This window comes from Rhinopithecus bieti, unplaced genomic scaffold (assembly GCF_001698545.2).
Source record: "Rhinopithecus bieti isolate Rb0 unplaced genomic scaffold, ASM169854v2 scaffold_3854, whole genome shotgun sequence".
NCBI classification, from domain to species: Eukaryota; Metazoa; Chordata; class Mammalia; order Primates; family Cercopithecidae; genus Rhinopithecus; species Rhinopithecus bieti.
Window position 1 is genome coordinate 1476889 of NW_016804356.1, and position 25126 is coordinate 1502014.

The 25126-nt window shown below is 40.8% G+C and overlaps 1 protein-coding gene across 1 annotated transcript in view; it reads left to right on the plus strand.

Moving 5' to 3' along the window:
- Window positions 1-2463: 2463 nt before the first annotated feature.
- Window positions 2464-25126, plus strand: part of B3GALT1 (beta-1,3-galactosyltransferase 1) — a 45055-nt gene continuing 22392 nt past the window's right edge. Inside the window, exon 1 of the mRNA XM_017867496.1 lies at window positions 2464-2585. The gene's annotated coding sequence lies outside the window, so the exon portion shown is untranslated. The remainder of the gene's footprint in view (window positions 2586-25126) is intronic.

A 25126-nucleotide genomic window follows, 5' to 3' on the forward strand; every position in this document is an offset into this window, starting at 1 on the left:
TAAAGCAGAGAAAATTTGCATGTATATGTTTTCTAGTTAATATTTTCCTGCATTGATGGCAATTAAGTATTTTGATTCAAAGGACACCCTCCTTTCCTGCCTCTGCTTTGCTAAAATTATTTTTTAATGTGTGAAAAGAAAAAAATCCCAAGACAAAACAGAATGGCTATTCAAGATAAACATATATCTAAGTAAGATTTAAGTTTTAAACCAACATCTGCCCATGGAAAATTGAGTTCGCTATATATACATTTTCCATACCTTTTTCTGGCCCTAGTTTGGTTATTTTTCACTCAGTGAATGCTGTGATGAATATTACAATACCTAGGATATGGTCTGTCTCATGGTAGCGTTCAGTAACTTCTCATTTCTTTCATTCTTTGCTTCCCTTTTCTTCGTTCAATAATGTTTTATAGAAGACGCTTCATATTAATGTTTCATGTATTTCAATAATGTTTATTTTTATTCTACTCTTTGCATAGTAAATTCTACAAAAGCAAGGAAATTTTTTTAAAATATCCTAGAGCAAAATCTTCCAGGTGCTATTTTTCCAATGTCAATGTTCAGTACGTGTTTAAATTCTTAAAAGCTACCTCCATTATTTTATCAATATTAAGCAAATAATCTAGTAAGAGATACAGCACTTTAAAGGGAAGAGTGAGGGTTCATGCAGACTAAAAACTGACTACATGCTCTCCCGTCTTATGCTTAGTTACATGGTACACTCCCATTATTCGAATAAGACATTTTTTACATAAGGCAAAAGATTCCCAAGTGTTGCAATACTTTTGATTGTTTGCTTTGGGCCTCTTTGGCTTTGGTATTTGACTTGATAAGCAATTGGTGTTTGACCAAATAGACTTGCTCTCCTTTAAAGTTCTGAAATTTGTCTTCAATTGAACAAATGACAAGGCAATGAAGAGGTAGGTTAAGCAACTGTCTAGGCTGAGTAGGTCTAAGTTCAAACACTAGCTCCACTAATCCCAGGATGACACTGAACAATAGACTTGCTCTCCCTCGGTCATGTTTTCTCATTATTAAAATGAAGTTAATAGTACAAAACTAAGAGGATTGTGGAGATGATGACAGATAATACATGTAAGTAACTTGGTGTAGGCATTCAGTAAATGTTGGTAGTTGTTACAAATACTAGCTAACATTGATGTCTACCTATGCAAGCACCATCCTAAGCACTTTCTATGTATTCATTTATTTGAACCTCATGACAACTCTAGGACTCAGGTACCATTATCATGACTTTGCACATGGGACCTAGAGAGGTTAAGTATCGTCAGTGGCTGGGTCAGTCTCTAAACCCAACCCATACACTGACCCATCACGCAACACTGATCATCATGAAACAGACAGTGTTTTAACAGAAACTGGAATCAGCAAATGGATCCACTGGAACCCACTTGTGCCTCTGTCCATATTCTTCATGGGGGGCCACATTGCTTAAACACCATCTCAAACAAATGCCTTTAATAACAGTTTTATTTCATATGAGGACCCATTACGTTTCAGTCACTCAGCATTACCCAGAACTTACTCTATGATATACATGAACAGTTAGAATAGAACATTCCACCTTTTATTATGAAGCTTTCTATACATACAGTTTGAGACCCAAGAATCTGATCAATAGAAGGCAGGTCTAGCTGGCTTCCATCCTGTTACTTAAACAGGTCTGGATCAGATTCAGCCAGTGGAAGAGTGGTCATAAGTGACATTAAAAGGTCTTAAGTGAAAGGGAAGGTGCGCATGCCTAAAATCCCAGCTGTGCCATGAATGAACCAAATGTCTTTGCCCAAAGGCAGCTTCAGCCCTCTGGACCTTTTTTATCACTTGGAAAGTTAAGATGTTGCAGTAGACCTTAGGTAAAAGCTGGCCATCCATGTGCCCATCCTGACCCCTCACATGGGCTTTGGTTTTAGCCTTGTCTGACCTGTGCAAAGTTTTGTTTTATTTTTAAAATTAGATCCTAAAATACAAAACTCAAGATATTTCACATTTTAAAATCTGTATTTCTGTTTTTCCCTACAAATTGGAGGTTGTGACCTCACTGGGCCTGTTTATCTTTGTGGCATCAGTCAAAATCGTCAAGTAGACCTGAGCAGTAGCTGCCCCTTCAGATGGAGCATGAGCTCACTAGCTCATCACAGTGCCCACCATTCCTTAGTATCTCACACCCAGTCTGCTGGCTCATTGATACCACCTGCATGGGCTTGAAGGCATCTGAGTTTGTAATCCTAGTTCCAGTTGAAACCCTAAATGAGGTTAATTTCTTCATTCCTTTTTCATTCAATCCACCTGTATTCAATGCCTACCCACATGCCATTCTTTGTATTGTATTGTACTTAAATAGAAACATTTTTTTTAAAGTGGCAGTTCTGTTTTCATTTCTCTGAATCCAGTTCATTTCCATTATTTCTAAATGTTTCTCTCTTCTTGGTGTCCACTTAGGGCTATGCAGCTTGCTCCTGGCACAGGCACCTTGAATCTCCTCCTCAGGCAGATTGAGACCATGCTTGATTTCCCCAACTTGTAGTAAGAAGAAGGAAAACACAGCACACTGGAGCCAACAGGTAGGAGAGAAACACATTTCTCAGTTATGCAGCCCAGCATCAAGGAAAAATAACAGCAACTCTACAAAATCAGAAACAGCATCTAAGGACTAATGAGCAGAGAGAAAATTCTAGGTTTTTTTCTTTATTAATGTTTACCTGCTATAGTATGCAAAATATCCTTGCCATAAAAGCCTTATTTCTCTTTTAAATTTTTTATTTAGTTGTATTTTAAGTTCCTGAATACATGTGTAGGACGTGCAGGAAAATGCCTTTATTCTGAAAGATACAGGAGAAAAAACTCATAGCTTTAAAAAAGAAGTATCTTTTTTAAAAATTCATATTAAAAGTGTCTATGAAACCTTTGACTGATTTTAGTGGCGGCCTTTTTTAAGATGAACTATTAGGGAACCAAAGATATGCTTTAGGTGACCTAAGACAATTCCTATTTGAAACCCATTTCTCCAAGGCCATCACTAATTGATTCTTGAATCTTCTTTGCTGAAATAAACTCATCCCACAGGCAATTGTGCTTTCAGTTGAAAATAATAGGATTTTGCATAAAAAATGATGGTACAGTTATTAAAAGTCTCTAAAATAGTGAATAATTGTTAAAATGTTTTATTTAAAGTGATAAAAGCAAGATAAATACTCAGAATATTCCTTTATACACTAAATGACACATTAAATAAATAAAAATGGTTGCAACCTATCGGGACTGTGGTTCAGGGAAAGAAGCACCACATTGGCAAGAGGTCACCTGGATGACACTCCTATCTTCCCATCATAGCCTCTGTGACTTTGGGCCACTTACTTAACCTTTCTAAACTACAGTTTCCTTGTCCATGAAATTGACAGTTATTTCAGTGTGTCTTCAAAATGCCAAGCAGAATTGGACCCTGAAATACAATTGTTAGTGGAAGGTGGCGGGTAGCTCTGAGCCAATTCCCTGTGAGCTAATTTCCCAAAAGCAAGTTCAACAAAACTCCAATTCACCAAATTCCTCTCTCCGGGTCCTTATTTACAAAATTTATAGTAATGTGCACTGGATATGTTGGTTTTCACCGTCTTTGGAGATTTCTGTAAGGTTTCAGTTTATAGTTTTTTTCCCACCGCTTACTGACAGCATTGGAAGGAACACGCATTTTGTTTCAGCCCCTGACAGTGAGTAGCAAGAGGACCCTCTGAAGAGGAGCAGTGGAGCAGGGTCAGCACACAGCCTAAACAGGTGGACATGGACTAAGAGACATGAGATTATAGTCATAAGGATTCTCCAAGTTCAAGACAAATCTACTGAGTATTTTAAATACCTGAAGCCGATTGGGTACTTTTGAGAACAGCTTTATGGAATCAGCCTGCTGGTATAAATAATACTTCCTCTTAGGGATCTTAGCGTCCAACGGAGGAAACAGACTAAAAACAAAACAGAAAGTAAATAAATAATACAATTACAAATTGTGATAAGCACTATGAAGAAAACAAACAGGGTGCTCAGGTAGTGAAGAGGCCGAACCTGCTTTCGAAAGGGTGGTTAGAGGAGGTGTGAGAGTCAAGAGAGCTTTCCCCCATGGCCCTTACCTTCCGGGCAAATGAGAGGACCAGATAGACTGGGGCCGGGGATGTGGGATGACCAGTGAGTTGTGAGTAAAAGGGATCTATGGCATTTCCATGCTGGAGCATTTCATTGTTGTTGCAAGACTCCCTAGCTCCCTTTCCCTGTGGCATTCTGCTGGTGATGTGGCTCAAGATGTGGTTTCTCCTTCAGCCTGGAACCTGTGTGACAGCAAAGAACAGAGCCCCTCCCCCAACCCCCAACAATGGACCTGTAGCCTGAGCAAACAACAAGCTTTAATTGTCTTAAGCCACTAAGAAACTATCCTGACTATTATTATTAGGGGTTTTAAGACAAAAAGCGTTAAGCTTCGCTGGTTTGTAAAATTGAAAGATAGCCAATATGGCTGGATTATAGCAAAGCAAGAAAAAGTAGCAAATTAGAGTTCTCCGTCTACTACCGGCTGCCTGCCTCAGGCTGTTCTGATGTTTATATTCCTGGCAATGCTTTAAGACAGATTAAGTAGCTTGACTGTAAATGCTTTTGATTTGTTTACACAAATCAAACTCTCATATTTTATCTCTGCCTCTGGATTTTGATAGTTTTTATCAAGAACTTTGCATGTGGGCTATTGATATGATAATACAATCCTAATGCCTTCCCAAGAGCTAAGAGCCTCTATCCTTTCAGTCAATACTGAGATGCACTTTGGTGTATAGGCCACTCATAGCTGAGGCTTGGGATGAGCAGTTCACAGCACTTTGCAATTGAATCATATGTAATACTGTGCAATTTTTAAGCTCTCAGTTTTTCATATCAATTTCCAATATTCTGGCAACAGAAGCTAGTGAAAAGCCCAACTTTTATGGGACTTATCATAGGCCCTTGAATGTTTTAAGTCTTTTGCACTTAAGATCTTGTTTGCAAACAAAACAAAACCCCCTAGCAGAAAGCAAATTACATGATACGCAATTTATCTTCTTTGGAAGAAAAGAAGAGCTGAGTCAGCCCTCATGATATTTGACAAGGAAGGTACTTTTTGTTTTTTGTTTTTTGTTTTTTTTTTTAAGATGGAGTTTCACTCGTGTCCCAGGGTAGAGTGCAGTGGCATGATCTCTGCTCACTGCAACCTCTGCCTCCCGGGTTCAAGTGATTTTCCTGCCTCAGCCTCCCAAGTAGCTGGACTTACAGGCATGTGCCACCACACCTGGCTAATTTTTGTATTTTTAGTAAAGACAGGGTTTCAGCATGTTGGCCAGGCTGCTCTCGAACTCTTGACTTCTGGTGATCCACCTGCCTCGTCCTCCCAAAGTGCTGAGATTACAGGAGTGAGCCACTGCACCCAGCCTAGGAAAGTATCTTTTTTATTCTTGACACTGCTCAGATAGAGCCACTGATATTATAACTGCCTTTATTGAAATTTGGTAGCTTTAAAGGAAGTACACCTGTTGGTTATTACAGTCATTCTTGTACAGTTCTTAAAGTCTTAAGGATTTTTACTTGAGGTGAATGAAATCTCACTAAAGAAAAGGAAAGTTGGGAAGGGGAAAGGAAATGGATCTAAAATTAAAATTGTGTCCTTAATATAGTCTAGGCTTAGCGTTAGGTGCTTTCATCTGCATTACTAGCCCCTATACCTATACAGTGGAGGAAGCAGCTCAGAGAAGTTATGATCACCCAGCCATTGAGTGGCAGACCAAGGAAGAGGTCTTCTCCCTTGAAAGACCTTGGTTTTTCCTCTTTATTATGTAGACTAGAATGTAAAAGTCTCCTGTACCATCCCCACAGTCAAATCCAAAATGGCCAAATCTCGCATTCCAAGAATCCTACATTTCCAAAATTTAAGAGTTCTCTAAAAAATAAATGCTAGGTCACTACTACATATTGATTTATTACATATCTACGTTCAGAAGAGGCTCTAAACAGAGCTGGTTATAATAAGCTGTGCTCTGCTAATTGTGCATCTTCCCTTTGTTCCGCCTCATCCTGTGTAATTAGCACAGTCTTGAAAATAGAATTTTCCATGACATTACAATTCTTACACAGCACACCCTCTAATTATTTCATATCTTCACATTAGGGACCAAGATACTTATGGTGGAGGGTGGAATTCTGTTTGTTGTTTAATTACTTAAAGAAGGAGCACAGGAAAACCAAGACAAAGAGATTATTACAATAATGTTTACACTTGACTCTGAGTTGCCTACACACAGACCAAGGCACAGGCATACATTTCTTCTTGCCTTCTCACTCCCACCTGGCTTTAGACCTCATCTCTCTTGGCACTGGTTTCATCTCAGTTATGCCTCTTACCACCTCTTCCTATCAAGGACTTGCTTATTCTTCAAGCCCCACTCAAAATACACTCCTCCACATGTCTTTTCAGATGTCCACAGTGAAAATTAAGCTCCTTCTTCCCATACCCGAGGGCACTTTTTACTAATCTTACAGCATCTCTCTGCATTGTACTATGAGGACAAGGGTGGGACAGAGAATGCTGATGATTCAATCTTCCTGGGCATATAGATAGACAGCATTTCCTAGCCTTCCTTAGAGTTGGGCATGACCACATAATAAATTTCTAGCAATGCGAATTGAGTAGAAGTGACGTGCTTCATTTGGAAGCCAGGGTTTTGAGGAAGGAGATATGCCTCCTCCATGCTTTTGCCTTGCTGTCATCAGTAAAGGAACTCTGAAACCCACAGGCAGGGGCCCCATGGGGTGAAGAAAGCCTGGGTTCCCAAATCACCAGGTGAAAAGCTTTCTGGCCAAGCAGCAACGCTAGGTTGTTACACAAATAAGAAATAACCACCTATTGCTTTAAGGCTTAGAAATTTAGGGCTTATTTGTTACAGTTGCTGGTATGCACCTAACAGAGAGTATGCATCTTTCTAAGTGTGTGCATGAGTGTGTGTGATTTTAGAAGCCCCAAAAGGACTGGGACTAAAAAAAATCATTCTTAACTGTGTGTAAAATTAAACTGAATTGGTGCCTCATTTGGAAATGGAGCAGATGGTCATTAAAATGAAGAGTGGAAGATACTCTAAAGCATCTCCAATATTGGGAATGCCATTTTCTCATTTGCAAGCAGCTGTCTAGAATTTTGTAAACAAACTCATAGGTGACTAATTTGGTATAGAGAACAAAAGGAATACCCAGTTAGTTTTCATGTTCAAATGTGCCCTGGTTCATTTCTCATTCAAATATTCATTATTTCAATCAACAAGTACATATGGAACACATTCTACATGCCAGGCAGCCCTCTAACAGTGCTGATGCATTAACAGTGGCCCCAGCTCATTCCAAGTAGACAGGCCAGTGGGGGAACCAAATATCCACTAAACTCATCACACTGCTGAATATGCTCTCAGCATATCACCGAGGTTCTCTGGTTCCTCTCTTGGAAAATAAGAATGATAATACTATTTCTCTAATTTTTAATTAGATAATATTTAGATATAACAATTATAAAATATTTAGCAGTGTGCTTGACACTTGAACTTGGCAAGCATGTGACACTTCTTAGCTATTATTATTTGCTTTGATTTAGAGAAATACTATGAGATTGTATAATAAAGGAATCTGACTAGGCTAAGGAAGGGGTGTGTGGAACACAACAGTTTCCTCTGTAAATGACTCCTGATATGATAGTTGAGAAGTTGGGAAGAATATTCCAAATTTTAAAACTAGAGTAAAACAGTATATTCAAAGAACCCATGATGGAGACTTTATTTTCAGGAGTTAAAAGAAAAAGCTAGTTTAGCTGGAGTCTAGAAAGCAAGGGGAAAACTGCAGCAGGATAAGACCATGCAGAGCCATGGGAACCACCACATAGCCTTGCTAAGAATTTCTTAGCTTTCTTGCTAAGCACAACAGAAAATCATGGTATGATTTTCAATAGGTAATGGCACAGAATGATATGATCAGATTTAGTTTTTAGAAAGATCACTGCAGCTGGAGTGTAAAGAAAGAGAATTAGAGGACAGACTGAGAATAGGCAGCTACTTGCAACTTGCAACTTGCAACTTGAAAAGTTAATATAGGAGTCAAGATAAGAGATACCCGTAGCTTGAGTGGTGGTAGTGGAGCTTGAGAGAAGTAGAGATATAAAGAAATTTCTGAAGTGACATTGGGAGGATATGGTGATGGATTAGGTACAGAGTTAAGAGGGAGAGAGCTGTTAGGAATGGCTCCAGGTCTTTCGGATACAGAGAAGTATGTTTCACAGAGGTGGGGAACCCTGAAAGAAGATCAGGGTTGCAGGATCATGGATTTACCTTTGCATATGTTGCATTCAGATGCCCTTCAGATATCCAAGTACACAATTAGATGCATGGGTCTGGAGATCCATAGAGAGAGATCTCTGAGCTAGAATACAAACTTAAGAGTTATTCACATGCAGAAGGCAACAGAGGCCACGGGCAGGAAAAAAAAATGACATTGAAAACAAACAAAACTGCCTGTAATCCCAGCACTTTGGGAGGCCAAGGTGGGCAGATCACGAGGTCAGGAGATCGAGACCATCCTGGCTAACACAGTGAAACCCCATCTCTACTAAAAATACAAAAAATTAGCCAGACGTGGTGGCGGGCGCCTGTAGTCCTAGCTACTCAGGAGGCTGAGACAGGAGAATGGCATAAACCCGGGAGGCGGAGCTTGCAGTGAGCAGAGATTGCGCCACTGCACTCCAGCCTGGACGACAGAGCAAGACTCCATCTCAAAAAAAAAGAAAAGAAGCAAAACTTAGAGTGAGAAGAAAAGAAAGAAGGTCTAGGACCTTGCCTTGAGGAACTTCCTCCAAAGGAGACAATGTTAGGGCTCCCTAGAGAAAAAGAACCAATAAGATATTTGTAGGGGTGTGTGTGTGTAAGATATATATATATATATAAATTATATACACATATATAAAGAGGCTACCAATAGAAGATAATTCTCTTACTAATTCCACATTGTCAGGCTGAGAGTACACCATAAATAATTTTTCCCCTTAGAGCACGTTCATCATTTTCACTTCTGAGACAGGGATCGATCCCTTTTCTCTGACCCACCCAGGGCAGTTGTTCAGAAAGCACAGCACTCTTGATTGCAGCTCCTGTAGAAATTAGAGACGCTGTGATTGTGCATCTGCCCCCTCTGACTTTGTCTCGGGCTTAGGCAAGGAGTCTGTGCCACAGCCCTTGGTTCCACTCTCCTGTCTCTGTAGCCATTGCATAGGTAGGTGTTTAACAGCTTATCCAGCTTGTTATTCAGTATCCACTGTGAGGTTGCCAGGTGGTTTTATTTTTCCTTTTAAATTAAATACTGATAAAGATCTTGGACCATGACAAATTCACAGCAAATGTTACCAATATTTTCCCTCTCATCCCTTCTCTTTCAGTCCGGTAAACTAAGGCCTTAATTTCAGCATCATTTCTTTTTATTCAGAGTAGAGATTGGTGCCACACAATTTGACACCACAAGATGGGCTTTTCTTGACATTCTTCAGCTGAGCAGAGTAGCAGACCCCACCTCTGCATTTGGTTTCTACATCTTGCCTACATTTCCTGAAGTGATGTGGGGTGAGCCTAGGTCACACAGCAGGGAACGGGTCAGATCACTTGACTCCCGGTCTTGGGCTCGGTCCTCTCTACCACTCCACCCTCCAGGGCTCATGACTTGATCCTCTCCAGCCTCAACCTGGTCAGGTTTCCCCTCAAGCCACCAGAGCCTAAGGAAGAGGAGTTGACAGGAAGGACAGGGACCAGTGTCATTTGGTCCCTGATCTCTCTTGGGACAGCTCCCCAAGCAGCTGAGCCAGAGCTGAGGAAGAGGAGGCAACAGGAGATGCTGAGCTAGACTCAATTCCCTGTACATCAGCATAGCAGTCTAGTGCTCCCTATGTCCCTGAGGAGGTCTCTGAGGCCTAAACCCTTGAAGAAACTCAAGAACTGATTAGAAGACACCCTGTCAGGAATGGGGTGAGTGTAAGGGATCAGGTGGTGGCCAGTATTGAATAAGGCTCAAAGAAGGAATGAAAGTCAAGGATGGGGTGAGAGTCAGGGATGTCTATAGCACATATGAATCAGTCCACTATATCGACAGGTTCCACATCTGAGGCCTCAACCAACTGTGGATTGAAAATGGTTGCAAAAGAGAAACAATAAAACAAAACAATACAACAATAAAAGATAATATAAAAATGCAGCATAACAACTATTTACACAACATTTACATTGTATTAGGTATTATAAGTAATCTAGAGATGGTTTAAAGCACACAGGAGAATGCATGTAGGTTATATGCAAATCCTGCACCATGTTATATAAGGAACTTAAGCATCTGCTGATTTTGTACAGTGGAGTCTTGGAATCAATCCCCATCAGATACCAAGGATGACAGTATTGGTAAATAAATCACGTATTTTTCCACTGTACTCTACCAAATGTCCTCGACACCAAAACAATCATGCTTCCTGTTCAGAGGCAGAACTCCAGGCTCCAAGCACACCAGTGGGACAGAATGTACAAAGGTCAAGACTCAGACACCAGCACAAGTGGCACGTATTCTGTGTGCCAGATACCTCACAAGCTATTTCATTTACTGCCCAAAACAGCTCTTCAAGTCAGTGCTTAAAGATTCACCTGCCTGTTAAAGAAACAAGGCTCCAAAGGGTGGGGTACAAAGAACAAGACAGGTGCCAGTCACGGTAAGCAGGGTACAAGGTGGCCTATTTAGTCACAAAGAACAAAACAAAATGTGGTTGGCTCAGCTCCTGAAGGCTGAGCACACGCTCAGTTGGAATATGATGAGATCCTTGCCACTGTGTTACTGCCCTTGGGCCCCCTAAATTCTCCCTAACTAGGGAACTGCATTGGTCTAGACTGGCACCTAGGTGAGACTGAACGGGCAAGATGAAGCCAGGCAGCTCTCGCTACGGGCAGTAGTGAGCTAAGGCGCAGGGAGTCAGGCCTGTTTTCTGCAGATAGCGCCCACCCCACCCCTTCCCTCTCCAGCAGTCCCCGCTCAGTGCGTGGCTGCTGCTCTGAGTGCACTTTCTGACGGCATGTTTGCTTATGGCCTCGGATGCTCTATATCCACAGTCCTTCGCAAGCTGTGCTTCAGCCATTGAACAAACTGGAATGGAAACCAGAGCATTACACAATTCCTGGGTTTACAAACGTAAAAAGGCACCAAGAGTGGTTTGTTGGGTTTGGGATTGGCCACATCCCAGTGTGCTTTTCTGGGACTTTGTAACAGTTATTTCTGAGAGGGTTTCACTGAGCCCTAGAGAGATTGCTAGAAGGTCAGCACAGAGGGCTGTCGAAGCACAGCAGAGACAGGCAACAAACCTGTCACAACCACAGCATTCCACCCCCTCCCCTGCCCTCTTGGGGTAGATTGCTCTAAGCTCTCTAAGAATACACAGTTTAAGTAAGGGTTTATTTCCCAGTTGCCTCAACAAATATTTATTCAGCTGTGTGTAAGGCCTCACGTTTCTTACCAGACTGTGATGCTGTGTAATGCACCTTTGATTCCCTGGCACCTATTCCTGGGCCTAAAAGAAGTGGATGCTCTGCAGTTGTTAGTCAAATGAATTAGCATACACCATCTAGTCCCAGATTTTGGAAAACGCCCTATGAAGTGAAACGGTCAATAAATCCCCTGTCACCAATTGAGTCTACCTACCTTCCCATAAATGACTTCTCACATCTTTCCTAATAGCACAAAATTGCTCTCAAGCTCGAGTGAAATAAGTCTAACCTGTGATGAACTGCCGAATGAATTAATAAACACCACTTCATGGAAAGTGTTCTGTGGGAATGTGACATGGTCAGAAATATGATTGGCAGAGGTGATAGAGTGGATGGGAAACCTACCAGTGTGTGGTTGCTGACATTTTTCCTGCATAAGAGATGAATTTCTCATGGCTCCTACATTCCCAACAGGCACGCTTAAACCATGTCCCTTTCTTTGTCTCTCAGGAAAGTAAATCAGAAGGCAAATGTGTAAAACTGATATCTTCACAAAGACAAACTTGAATGTGCTCTCTTTTTGAAAAATCACAATCCTAATAATGGACAGCCTTTACTGAGTACTTACTCTATGCTAAGCACTGTGCCATGAGCTTTGCATATATGATCCCATTTAAGCCAGGAACAACCAACCCTGTGTGGTTTGTTCTGTAGGATCTTCATTTTGCAGATTGGGAAACAGGACCCTATAGAGGTTACAGAACATTTCCAGGAGTAATATGTGTATGGGACTGAAGTATGTCTTGACATTAACACTGTCCTGTCTCTAAAATTATCAAACTCAAATTTCAGTACTTGGTGACTATCATCATAAGTTGTTATGCTATCCCTCACAACTGACTGCCACAATCTGTGTACTGTAACAGAGAGAAACTTTTACCAACAGTACAGTCTTGCTTTTATCAAAACTAACTTTTTGCTTCATGGTTTGAACCGAATTGTCTTATACTGATTTGAGTTACTTGGGTCTTACAAAGCAATACATTAATAACTATCTCTTACTGATTGTCTATATTGTCCTACTCACTATATCAGACATTTTTCAAAAATTATTTCCAATAAAAATAGGTATCTAGGCCAGGTGCAGTGGCTCACGCCTGTAATCCCAGCACTTTGGGAGGCCGAGGTGGGTGGATCATGAGGTCAGGAGTTTGAGACCAGCCTGGCCAACATAGTGAAACCCCATCTCTACTAAAAATACAAAAAATTATCTGGGCCTGGTGGCAGGCGCCTGTAATCCCAGCTACTCAGGAGGCTGAGGCAGGAGAATTGCTTGAATCTGGGAGGCGGAGGTTACAGGAAGCCAAGATCATGCCATTGCACTCCAGCCCAGGTGACAGTGCGAGATTCCGTCTCAAGGGGGAAAAAAAAGAAGAAAGAAAAAATAATAGATATCTAAAGTATGATAAATAAAGCTGAAGCAGGACAGAAAGGGGACCAAGTCTTGCCCCACTTATGAGTTTCATTTTTCAGGCTCCAGAGGCCTCTCATGTCTCTTCCCCACTCTTGAAAAGTCTCAGTTAATGCCTTTCCTTCTCTCCTCCTTTGTTGATATCCTTCTCCACTGGCGTCATATCCACCCCTCCCCTTGGCTGAGATGTGAGCTATGGCTTCCTGCTGGGCAGGATGAGATGATCTGGGAGAACAGTCCTCTGAGATGCACGGGAGAATGGGGTGGGAAGTTATGAGAGAAAGAGAAGCCATAGGAGGGCGAGTGCTCCAAGGAGGGGTGCAAAGCCCACATAGGTAAATTAAATGGAGTGGTGGTCCTTCTGAGGAGAAAATGGAAAGGCCAGGACAAGGGGCTGACTGCAAGTAACCACAAAGTCTTTTGGGAAGAGAGGAAAAGGCAAAAGAAATGTCTAAAAGGCATGGATGTTCTTTATGAAGAAGAACCACACAGGAAGATTAAAAGCAGTTTTTTCCTCACCAAGCATTGACATTTGTGTGAAAGTCCTGTTGACCACTGCATCATTTCTCTCTGTCTGATCACCAATCCCTACCAGAGTCTGGAAGTCATGCCCCAGAGAAATGTCTTCAAGGACTGAGCAGAAGTGAGTTCTCTGCAGTCCTCAACACTTGAGCAGCTTCCTAATGACAAACCTCACTAAGACCAGGTCTTTTCACAGACCTGGGAACAGGGGTCAGTGGTGGGCAGGCTGTGCGGCAAACTTAGCATTGTCATTTAGATGAGGAAAGATATTAAGCGGGAACGGGGGCAGGGTAGGCATTCATTCATACTTTAAAAAAAAAAAAATTTGGTTAAAAAATCAAGGAGACGTGCAAATGTTTCCCAGCCTTCATTGAAATGCTTTCAGGCTTTCACCTGAAAAGTTTGTACATTAATTTACTTCAGACTTGTCCACAATTTTGAACTGTCAATATCAATACGGGCCCATGTGCTGCCTATTTGAAGATGATGCTACCAGTGTTGATTATCCTGGATGTGTATGAATTTAGTTGAAAAGACTGCTGCATGTTCAACTGTTTCCTCTGTTGCCAAAGAATTGATTTCAAACTGTAGCCGTTTGAAAATATATACTACCAAAAAGTTTGATGTAAAAATAAGCAAGCGCTTCCTTAACCTGTGTTTTCACAAACAGCCGATTCAATCACTTTGATTTTAAATGAGCAAGTCAACAAGTCAGTTTCATTAAAAACACGTGCACAGTCTAATTGATTGGTTGACTGAACTGACCGTTCCCAGGAAGAAGCAGCGTGATGTGATGCTAAGAGAAGTGGCTTGAATGGCAGGGCAGCCTTGCCATGGGTTTGGACTCCACTGCACACCAGTTATAAGAACATGGGTGAGCCTCTGAGCCTCCAGACATTTGGCTCTACCTCCTGGATTCTGGTGATAATCATAGTGTAAGTAGATATACATTTGTATGCCACCATGTTCTTCACAAAATCCAGTTATTACTATCAATAACTGTCACATAGCCCCAAAGCCAAGTATTCATCAACTCTTTGAAATGTCAGCATTATATTTGACACACTTATTCACGGGAACCTTCCCATACTTAACAACTGCTGTCCCTCTCCTGTCTGAATCATACTTTCTAATAGTTCTCAACAGTGCGCTTTATTAACAATTTAATTCAGCACTCCCATAGTTAGTTATAAGCCCAACTATGACTGCAGTTAATGGAAATTCTCCTTTATACGTGGTGCATCTGCTGTGACATCTGTCTGGAACCTGTGGAGAAGATTCTGTGTTCACAAGCAAATTGAGTAATTACTATGTAATCACACTTTAAATTGTGTAGTCACTGGTTTGCTCTCAAAATTCATATCTTTGGGACATACTCAATATTAAAACCACCTGGGTTATTTCAAAATGGGCAAGTATGTTCTTAAAATGGCCAAAATAAGAATTTGAGGTAAATACTTGTGGCCAAAAAATTAGAGTATTATCTCCAGAAGAGAGAAAGTGGTGCAGCGGGAAGAAATGAGAATGTGGAAAGGAGATATGAATAGAGGGAGAAAGAGATGGGAGGGACGCTTTAAAGGTGGATTACTGAGTGCCTTCTCAGTCATCTCATGAAATCTGTGACATTTTTGAGCCTCACTGGTTGGAGAAAACACAGAGAAATATAAATGAGGAAGAGAGATCAGAGATGCAAGATTTTGCCTGTCTCAGGAAGAGCCCATCACTGGTGACAGCTATTTGGACTTTGGAAAACTGCAGCATATGTAGAGAGGAGAGAAAATAATGACTCAAAAGACAGCGTCTAATAGTCCTTTATAATCACCTAGATTTACAGTGGTAAACCTGAGACCGAATAGTTCGCTAAATGGTTATAAAACACAAATCTGTGGCACTCTCCAAACTCCCTTCTAAAAAGCCAGTCCACAGACAGTAGCTATATATTATATTGAGTGTGTAATGTATACAAGGCGAGATTCTTGAAATAAGACAAAATGTAAATAAATAAGGCAGCAGCATGGCACCGTGGAAGGAAGGCTGACTATAGATTGTGGCTGACACTAGTTTGAATCCTGGCTCTCCTGAAGAGCCACAGAGAGCTGCTGATGTTCAACCATTTTTAAGCTACGTTAATGACAATTTCATGTGCTTTCACCAAATGGAATTAGAAGTCTCTAAATACTCTGGGCTTCAGTTTCATTATTTCTAAAATTAAGGATGATAACTTGAGAATTACAGAAAATAGTTTCTGACACCAAGGTACTACACATTATTAGCAAGAGTAGTATTGTTATCAAAAGTTGTAATTACCATATAAACACATGCCAGAAGAGATGTAGAAACCTCCCACTGTTGATCCTCCAGCAAAATGACACCATTACTATACAATGGGAATGGGGACAAGATAAGCCAATGCAGCAAAATCCAAAGTTATGAGAATCTCACTTTTAACCACCGTGTACTTAAAAATACAAATTTCACTAAACAGTTAATATGAGGACTTTCAATTAAATATGAGGACTCACTTGTTAAAGCAAAGGCATTTACATAACTATGCAAACAAATATATGTCCAGTTTCTAAAACCAAAATTTTATGCTGAACACCCACCCTCAACAAATGCTCTATTAAAAATGAGTTACTATACAATTGCATTAACATCAAATGGTTAGATTTTTAACAGCAAAGTGCTTTCCTAACAAACATATTCCTTCACGATCTTCAAAAGTTCTATATAGGGGCAAGTGGGGGTAGTGCAGTGTAGTAGTTAAATTTACAAAGCAACGTAAAGTAAAAATGCAGCCCAAACCAATCCATTACCTGAACATAGGTTCCTTCCTTTTGGGGAGGAGCGGCTGCACACAGCAGCATTAGAGATGACAGCAGGGAACGAGCCAGGACCATTAGTCAGTTTGCTAAGTAGAAATGGGAAGCAAGTTCAATGGAGCAAAAAGGTTTCTGCTCTGCAGAGTTGATGGAGAGCAGTGTGATTGGTTTCTTAAGGGACAGGCAGACGGGCAATGCGAAATTTCTCCTCCCCTCACTGAACATGCCTGTTTATCAGAGATGATCAACACCTTAGATTACACATTATGCAAATGACCGTGGCAGTTTGGCACCTAATGCAGTCTCCCTGCCAGAGTTTAGGTTCACTCCCACTGTGGTCTGGGAAAAGTGAAAATAAACATGTCCCCCTTCCCTCCTTGGCTTCTTTGTCCTTGAAATAAATATAGATTCTTCCAAGCCCACAGCTCGGAGGCTTAGCTATATGGCAGATGGCAGTATCTCCTGCAGAGGTTATGAATATGAAACTAGGAAATTAATGTAACAAAAACAAAAATAGAAGCACTAGGGATTATTGCAGGTCATACAGTGAGTATCTCAGGGAAATTCAATTCCTTACGATTCGGAAAGATTCCAAAGATGTTTCAGTGATAACGAATCAGATGAAAATCACTCCCCAAGGTAGCTATTTCCTGATTTGCTCATTGAAAAATGACACTGGGCAATAACAGAAAAACTATGCATGATGTAAATTCTTTTCTCCCACCATTGAAATGGGTGTGTCTTAACCCGGAGAAAGGAAAACTGAAAGTTCCTATCTATCTAAACGTAAGTACTATTAAAAAAAAATTGATTGGACCAAGTCCCAGAATAAAACTGGAAGATACATGCTAAAACTATACAAATAGCTATTCTATCCATGGAAAACTGACATCTTTAAGTAATTATCAGATCTGAGTACAAATTCCCAAAGGAAATACTGGAAACTCCTGCTGTAATGCCTAAGATACATCTGTATCTAAGGTGCTGTTTGCCCCGAGAGTAGATAATTGTCCTAAATTATCTCTAAGACTACTTCTAACACTGAAATTTGAGGTGTAAGGATAAAATCAGAATTTTTGATTAAAAAAAACAACAAGCTCAATGTTGGATTTCTGTATCAGTGAGGAGTAGAACTCTATTGCAGAGTAGATTATTATCTAAAAAAGGAACTTTGCTGCACAAAATAGGGTGTGCTGGTCTGTATTTCAAAAATTGTCTTTAACAAAGGGCAGAGCTCAAAAATAAACAGAATGAGATCAGAGCTGTGGTGTTCCTGTGGGTCATCATGTCTTTATACTCAGATTAAAAGAAGCCTCCACTTTGTATCATGAAGACTGGGTACATGTAACAGTTCTGTATAAACACCTGTGCTTACAGTAGAAAATTTAAGCTTGAAGTTAATAATAAATAGCACCCAAATGGAACCTAGGTTTTTCCTTATAAAAAGTCAGCAGTGTCTGAATAATGGTTCCCTTATTGTGCATCCTTTGTAAGGTCATAAAATGAGAAGATGGAGAAAGATTGGCTTATCCTGGCTTGTCTGTCCTTGAAAGCCATTGTGGTCTCTTTTCCAGAAGATGACAAGTCTCCTAATAGCAACTTCAGTTCTAGGTTAGATTCTGCAGGCTCTTTTACTTTGGTTACAAATCGTTAGACTTTCTACAAATGTTCTCCCCGTAAGATATAGTAATAAAGTTTCTAGGCCGGGCGCGGTGGCTCATGCCTGTAATCCAGCACTTTGGGAGGCCGAAGCAGGTGGATCACCTGAGGTCAGGAGTTTGAGACCAGCCTGGCCAATATGGTGAAACCCTGTCTCCACTAAAAATACAAAAATTGGCAGGGCGCGGTGCCGCACACCTGTAATCCCAGCTACTCAGGAGGCTGAAGCGGAAGAATTGCTTGAACCGAGGAGGTAGAGGTTGCAATGAGCCGAGATTGCAACGCTGCACTCTAGACTAGGCAACAAAGCAAAACTCTATCTCAAAAAACAAAAAGTTTCTAAACTAATTACAGTCATAAATATGTTGAGATCCTCTGATGCAAGCACTGTGCCCAAGGAGAGGGCTGACATTTTTATGCAAGCTGAGAAACTCTGCCTCTTACACCTTGTCATTAATTTCACTGAGAATGACAACTTGATAGACATGCCTATGTGATAGTCATAACCTCCTTGAAAAGCTTTTTTGAAAAGCCATTCAAGGGCCACCTCCTGCTCCACGGTGTTAGAGCACAATACAGGTGAGCACAACATGCTCAGCATTACAACAGGAAGGTCGACTTTCTGGTTCCTCACATCTGACATTTAATCATTGTGACCACCTCAGGGTCTAAATGGAGACCCAAAATTTGGGTTGGTGCCTTTCTATGCCTTTGGGCCAATAAAGACAATGGGATTAAACCTCCTATTTCACAAATTCTCCAGAGATACTGAGATTATATATATACTCTTTCACATTCTCCAATTAGCAAACCTGGCTGCAATGATATGGCCACACTTGGCTGAGCAGCATCTGTGAAACATACAAATGAAATGTATCAACCACCTAATGAGGATAGAAGCCCCTTCCAGCCTACCCCTTCTCCTAAGAGAGTAAGGAGCACATTCCAGGCTGGGTTTTTTTTAGCCGGAAGACACTGAACCATGCTCCTCATTAGGAAAGTAAAATGCCCAGACCAAGATACTAGAAATCGGAATGGTTACAGTGAATATAGCTTTTCAGACTCTGTATTTGCCACGTGACTATTTCAGGGAAAGGGGAAAATAAGGTTAACCATGGGAAATAATGATAGAAAGACTAATATGTTTAAGTAACTTTTCATACAATAATGTGCTTCCTTTAAAATGATATAAAATTTTTTGCTTGTTATTTGCTTCAACACCAGTACCTATTAACTTGACTTCATCCAGGTTTTTAAGCACTTTATTAGAATGTGGTTTAGCATAAATATTAACGAAGCTGAAAAAAGACCAAATAAATTAAAATGTATTCCCTGAACTAGGCTATATAAAGACACATATTATTACGAAAGTTACTTTTCACTTATTATGGTAGGGACCTATTTTATCATATGTTATCATATCTTCCAGACAATAAAAGCCAATGGTCAAAACAAAGCAAAATAGAAACACATGAGGTCTCTCCAGTTCTTTAGATTTGAGCCTGAATTTAAAATCCTACAGGGAAGTAGCAACCACAAACTTTCAGTTACCCATGCTGCTGCGTGGCCAAGTAAAACTCCCCTGCAATTGCCTTTTGACTCTGGCAATTCTTTCCCACATCTGTTCAAGCTGAGCCATGCATGTTCACGTTTCATACTTACTTCTATGTCATTATTTCATCAGTTTCTGTAGAATGTATACTGAAATAAATCATAAGTGACTACTGTTTAGACTTCAACTCCTTAGAGGACAGGAGCACATGCACTTAGTAGAGACAATAGTAATAACAGCACCTAGATTGCTAATAAGTTGTATTAAATATTTAACTGTATGTATAATTTTCTTTAAATGTTAAAATTAATAATATTAATATTTGGCTGGGTGCAGTGGCTCACACCCTTAGTAATCCCAGCACTTTGAGAGGCTGAGGCAGGAGGATCGCTTGAGCTCAGGAATTTGAGACCAGCCTGGGCAACATGACAAAACTCCATCTCTACAAAAAAATACAAAATTAGCCAGTTGTGGTGGCACACACCTGTAGTCCCAACTGCTTGGAAGGCTGAGGCGGGAGGATTACTTGAGCCCAGGAGGTGGAGGTTGCAGTGAGTAGTGATCACGCCACTGTATTCCAGCCTGCACAACAGGCCCTGAATCAATAATAATAATATGTATTAAACACTCGTGTGTGTCAAGGCTGGTATTAAGTGCCTTTCTGACATTTATTTCTTTCATTTTCATGAACCTGAAATAGGCACACTTTTCCCATGTTGAAACTGAAAAAATGATTGCAGAGCAGTGATACAGCTAGTAAATGGCAGAATTTGAACCCAGGATGGCTGACCACATGGTCTGTAGTTTTAGCAATTCACAATACTGCCTCCTGGAATAAGTCTCTTAACAAATGGTCTTCAAAATTACTGACAAAATTAAAAATCCTGATAAGTAAAAAATAAAAGTTTGTAGCTGTAAATTTTCATAAATATCTGACACTTAGAGAAAGCTGATATATTTTTAGTCTAATTTGACTGCCTTTATATGAAAGATTATTTCAAGATACTTCACAATTCGGGAAAGTAAGATGAAAGGAAATCAAGATGACATACCTGGAATAGAAAATCAAGATGACATACCTGGAATAGAGCTCCATTTAGACCAGGGAAATGCAGCCTGCCAGACTCCATCATGCCACACTTGACCAGATGCCCAGAAGGACCTCTGTGGTGAGCCCCAGATAGGAATCCTCAGTGCTTGGCAGTCAGGTCAAATCATTATTCTATTGGCTAATCAGACAGACTGCCAGGATTGCTGATTTCAGCCTCTTAATAACTGCCACTATAGTGCTGGAGACACTACCTAGGATAGAAGTGATGTGTCTTTGTCATTCCAGGACAAGCTCTGAAATAAATAACCTGTAAGACTTCAAACCAAACATGGTACTGTCTTATGCTGCCACCCTAAAGACCCCAGATCGCACACTCTTGTCATCCTAACATCAGCAGGGTTGACTTAGTGCTGTTCTGTGTTCTTGACCCATAAATTGCAGATTTCAATTGCCTGTATTGTTCCTCTGAAATATTAGTGGCCTGGGAAAAAGTTGTAGTTGCAGAATGATGAGCCAGGTTGGGAAGTTATGACTTTCAGTGGCACTATGAGTATGATTTGAGTCCTCCAGACAGCAGATCATTGTTAATGCCTTTGTTATCTGACACCACAACTGAGTCATGTGAAGTTTCTAGGACAAGGCTTTATAGAACCAAGAACAATGTCATATGTCCCAATATTCACACCTCTGGATTCTCTGAGAATGCTAACAGAGTAAATGTGAGAAGAATAGGAAGCCTATTAGACTAAATATCTAATAACAGTGGAGAGATGCTTACATGATTGGAACATGGCAGTCATTGAAAATGAATGGCACCAGAGTACATAGTCAAATGCAAAAGGGTTGATGATGCTTGCTAAGTGGGGGAAAAGCACATGAAAATCTGCAGACTACATGATCCCATATTAATAAATGAAAATATATAAGAGGAGGCGAGGATCATCATGGTGGACAGGAGGCAGGACCAGACTGCAGCTCCACACAGAGCAGCATGCAGAGGCTCACATTATGAATTTTAGCTCCAGATCGACTGCAAGAACAAACCAGAAATCCCAAGAGGACCCACAAACCCTCTGAAGGAAGCGGACTGCTCCTGTAGGACCCTGGAGACACCCCAAGTACTATGAGTCCCCCAACTGTGGTAGTGTGAAAGGGAGACCCTGCTCTCCCAAACACACACCTCTACTAGACAAACTAAAGGTCTGTTTCAGACCTTACCTGGATCAGAGTCAACTTAGAGAGGCTGGTGAAATACAGGTGTAGAGGAAGGAGCAGAAAGGCCTTGGGAGCTCGCTGGGTCCCCAAACAGGCCATTCCTGCCGGGCACCATGAGGATCCATCAAGAGGGCAGCCAGAGGAACAGGGGGTAAAAGTCCACAGAAAGAAAGAAATCTCTAGCTGAACTGTGTACCAATTTGAATGGGGCGAGAAGCCTCCTAGCCAGAACTCAGGGGAAGGCGCAAATCCAGTGTGCGCACTCCACAGGCAGGAGAAGAACCAAGCCCTGTTCTTTCCCAGCTGGGAGGCAGGTAGCCTGGGGCAGGTTTTCAAGCCTGGCTTGCCCTCTGCCTGGAAACAGACTGGAGGCTATTGGGGGGCACAGTGGGAGTGTGACTGGCCCTTTGGTTTGCACGGGAGCTGGGCAAAGCCTGTGACTGCTGGCTTTTCCCTGACAACCTGCGTGACTCAGCAGAGACAGCCATAATCCTCCTAGGTACACAACTCCAATGACCTGGGAATCTCACCCCCATCCCCCACAGCAACCACAGTAACACCTGCCCAAGGAGAGTCTGAGTTCAGACACATCTTGCCCTGTCCCCACCTGGTGCTCCTTCTACCCACCCTGGTAGCTGAAGATGAAGAGCATATAATCTTGGGAGTTCTAGGTCCCAGCCAGCACCAGTTCCTCTCCGTACTACCACAGCTGGTGTTCTCTGGAAAGCGCCACCTCCTGGCAGGAGTCCAACCAGCTACAAAAATAGAGCATTAAACCACCAAACCTAAGAACCATCACAGAATCCATTGCACCCCCCAGCCACCTCCACCAGAACAGGTGCTGGTATCCACATCTGGAAGACCCATAGACGATTCATATCACAGGACTCTGTGCAGACAACACCCAGTACCAGCCTGGAGTCAGGTAGATTTACTGGGTGGCTAGACCCAGAAAAGAGACAACATCCACTGCATTTTGGCTCACAGAAAGCCACATGCATAGAAAAGTGGGGAGTACTACATCAAGGGAACATCCTATGGGACAAAAGAATCTGAACAACAGCCTTCAGCCCTAGATCGTCCCTCTGACAGAGCCTTCCTAAATGAGAAGGAACCAGAAAAGTAATCCTGGTAATATGACAAAACAAGGCTCTTTAACACCCCCCACCACCACCACCAAAATCACACTAGTTCACCAGCAGTGGATCCAAACAAAGAAGAAATCCCTGATTTACCTGAAAAAGAATTCAGGAGGTTAACTAGGGAGGCACCAGAGAAAGGCAAAGCTCAATGCAAGGAAATCAAAAAACAATAAAAGTGAAGAGAGAATTATTCAAGGAAATAGATAGCTTAAGGAGAAAACAATAAAAAATTCAGGAAACATTGGACACAGTTATAGAAATGCAAAATGCTCTGGAAAGTGTAACCAATAGAACTGAACAAGTAGAAGAAAAATTCAGAGCTCGAAGACAAGGTCGTTGAATTAACCCAATCCAACAAAGTCAAAGAAAAAAGAATAAGAAAATATGAACAAAGTCTCCAGGAAGTCTGGGATTATGTTAAATGACCAATCCTAAGAATAATCGGTGTTCCTGAGGAAGAAGAGAATTCTAAAAGCTTGGAAAACGTATTTGGGAGAATAATTGAGGAAAACTTCCCCGCCTGGCTAGAGACTTAGACACCCAAATACAAGAAGCACAAAGAACTCCTGGGAAATTCATTGCAGAAAGATCATCACCTAGACACATTGTCATCAGGTTATCTAAAGTTAAGACAAAGGAAAGAATGTTAAGAAATGTGAGAAGCACCAGGTAACCTGTAAAGGAAAACCTATCAGAATAACAGCAGATTTCTCAGCAGAAACCCTACAAGCTAGAAGAGATTGGGACCCTATCTTCAGCCTCCTTAAACAAAACAATCATCACTCAAGGATTTTGTATCCAGTGAAACTAAGCATCATATATGAAGGAAAGATACAGTCTTTTTCAGACAAACAAATGCTAAGAGAATTCACCACTACCAAGCCACCACTATGAGAACTGCTAAAAGAAGTTCTGTATCTTGAAACCAATCCTGTAAACACATCAAAACAGAACCTTTTTAAACCATAAATCACACAGAACCTATCAAACAAAAATATAATTTGAAAAGCAAAACAAAAGCAAAGTACACAGGCAACAAAGAGCACAATAAATGCAATGGTGCCTCACATTTCAATACTAACATTGAATGTGAATGGCCTAAATCCTCCACTTAAAAGATACAGAACCACACAATGGATAAGAACTCACCAACCATCTGGTATCTTCAGGAGACTCACGTAACACATACAGACTCACATAAACTTAAAGTAAAGGGGTGGAAAAAGGCATTTCATGCAAATGGACACCAAAAATGAGCAGGACTAGCTATTCTTACATCAGACAAAACAAACATTAAAGCAACAGCAGTTAAAAGAGACAAAGAGAGACACTATATAATGGTAAAAGGCCTTGTCCAACAGGAAAATATCACAATCCTAAACATATATGCACCTATCACTGGAGATCCCAAATTTGTAAAACAATTACTAGTGTACCTAAGAAATGAGATAGACAGGAACACAATAATCATGGGGGATTTCAATACTCTACTGACAGCACTAGACAGGTCATCAAGACAGAAAGTCGAAAAGAAACAATGGATTTAAACTATACCTTGGAACAAAAACAGAACATTTCATCCAACAACCACAGAATACACATTCTATTCAATGGCACATGGAACTTTCTCCAAGATAGATCATATGATAGACTATACAATGAGCCTCAATACATTTAAGACAGCTGAAATTATATCGAGCACTCTCTCAGACCACAGAGGAATAAAACTGGAAATTAAAAAGGAACCTTCAAAACTGTGCAAATACATGGAAATTAAATAACCTGCTCCTGAATGAGCACTGGGTCAAAAATGAAATCAAAAAAGAAATTTAAAAATTCTTTAAACTGAATGACAATAATGACACAACCTACCAAAACCTCTGGAATACAGCAAAAACGGTGCTAAGAGGAAAGTTCATAGCCCTAAACGTCTATACATCAAAAAGACTGAAAGAGCACAAACTGACATTCTAAGGTCACACTTCAAGGAACTAGAGAAACAAGAACAAACGAAACCCAAACCCACCAGAGGAAAGGAAATAACCAAGATCAGAGAAGAACTAAGTGAAACTGAAACAAATAAAAAAAAAAGAAAAAAAATAAGTGAAGCAAAAACTGGTTCTTT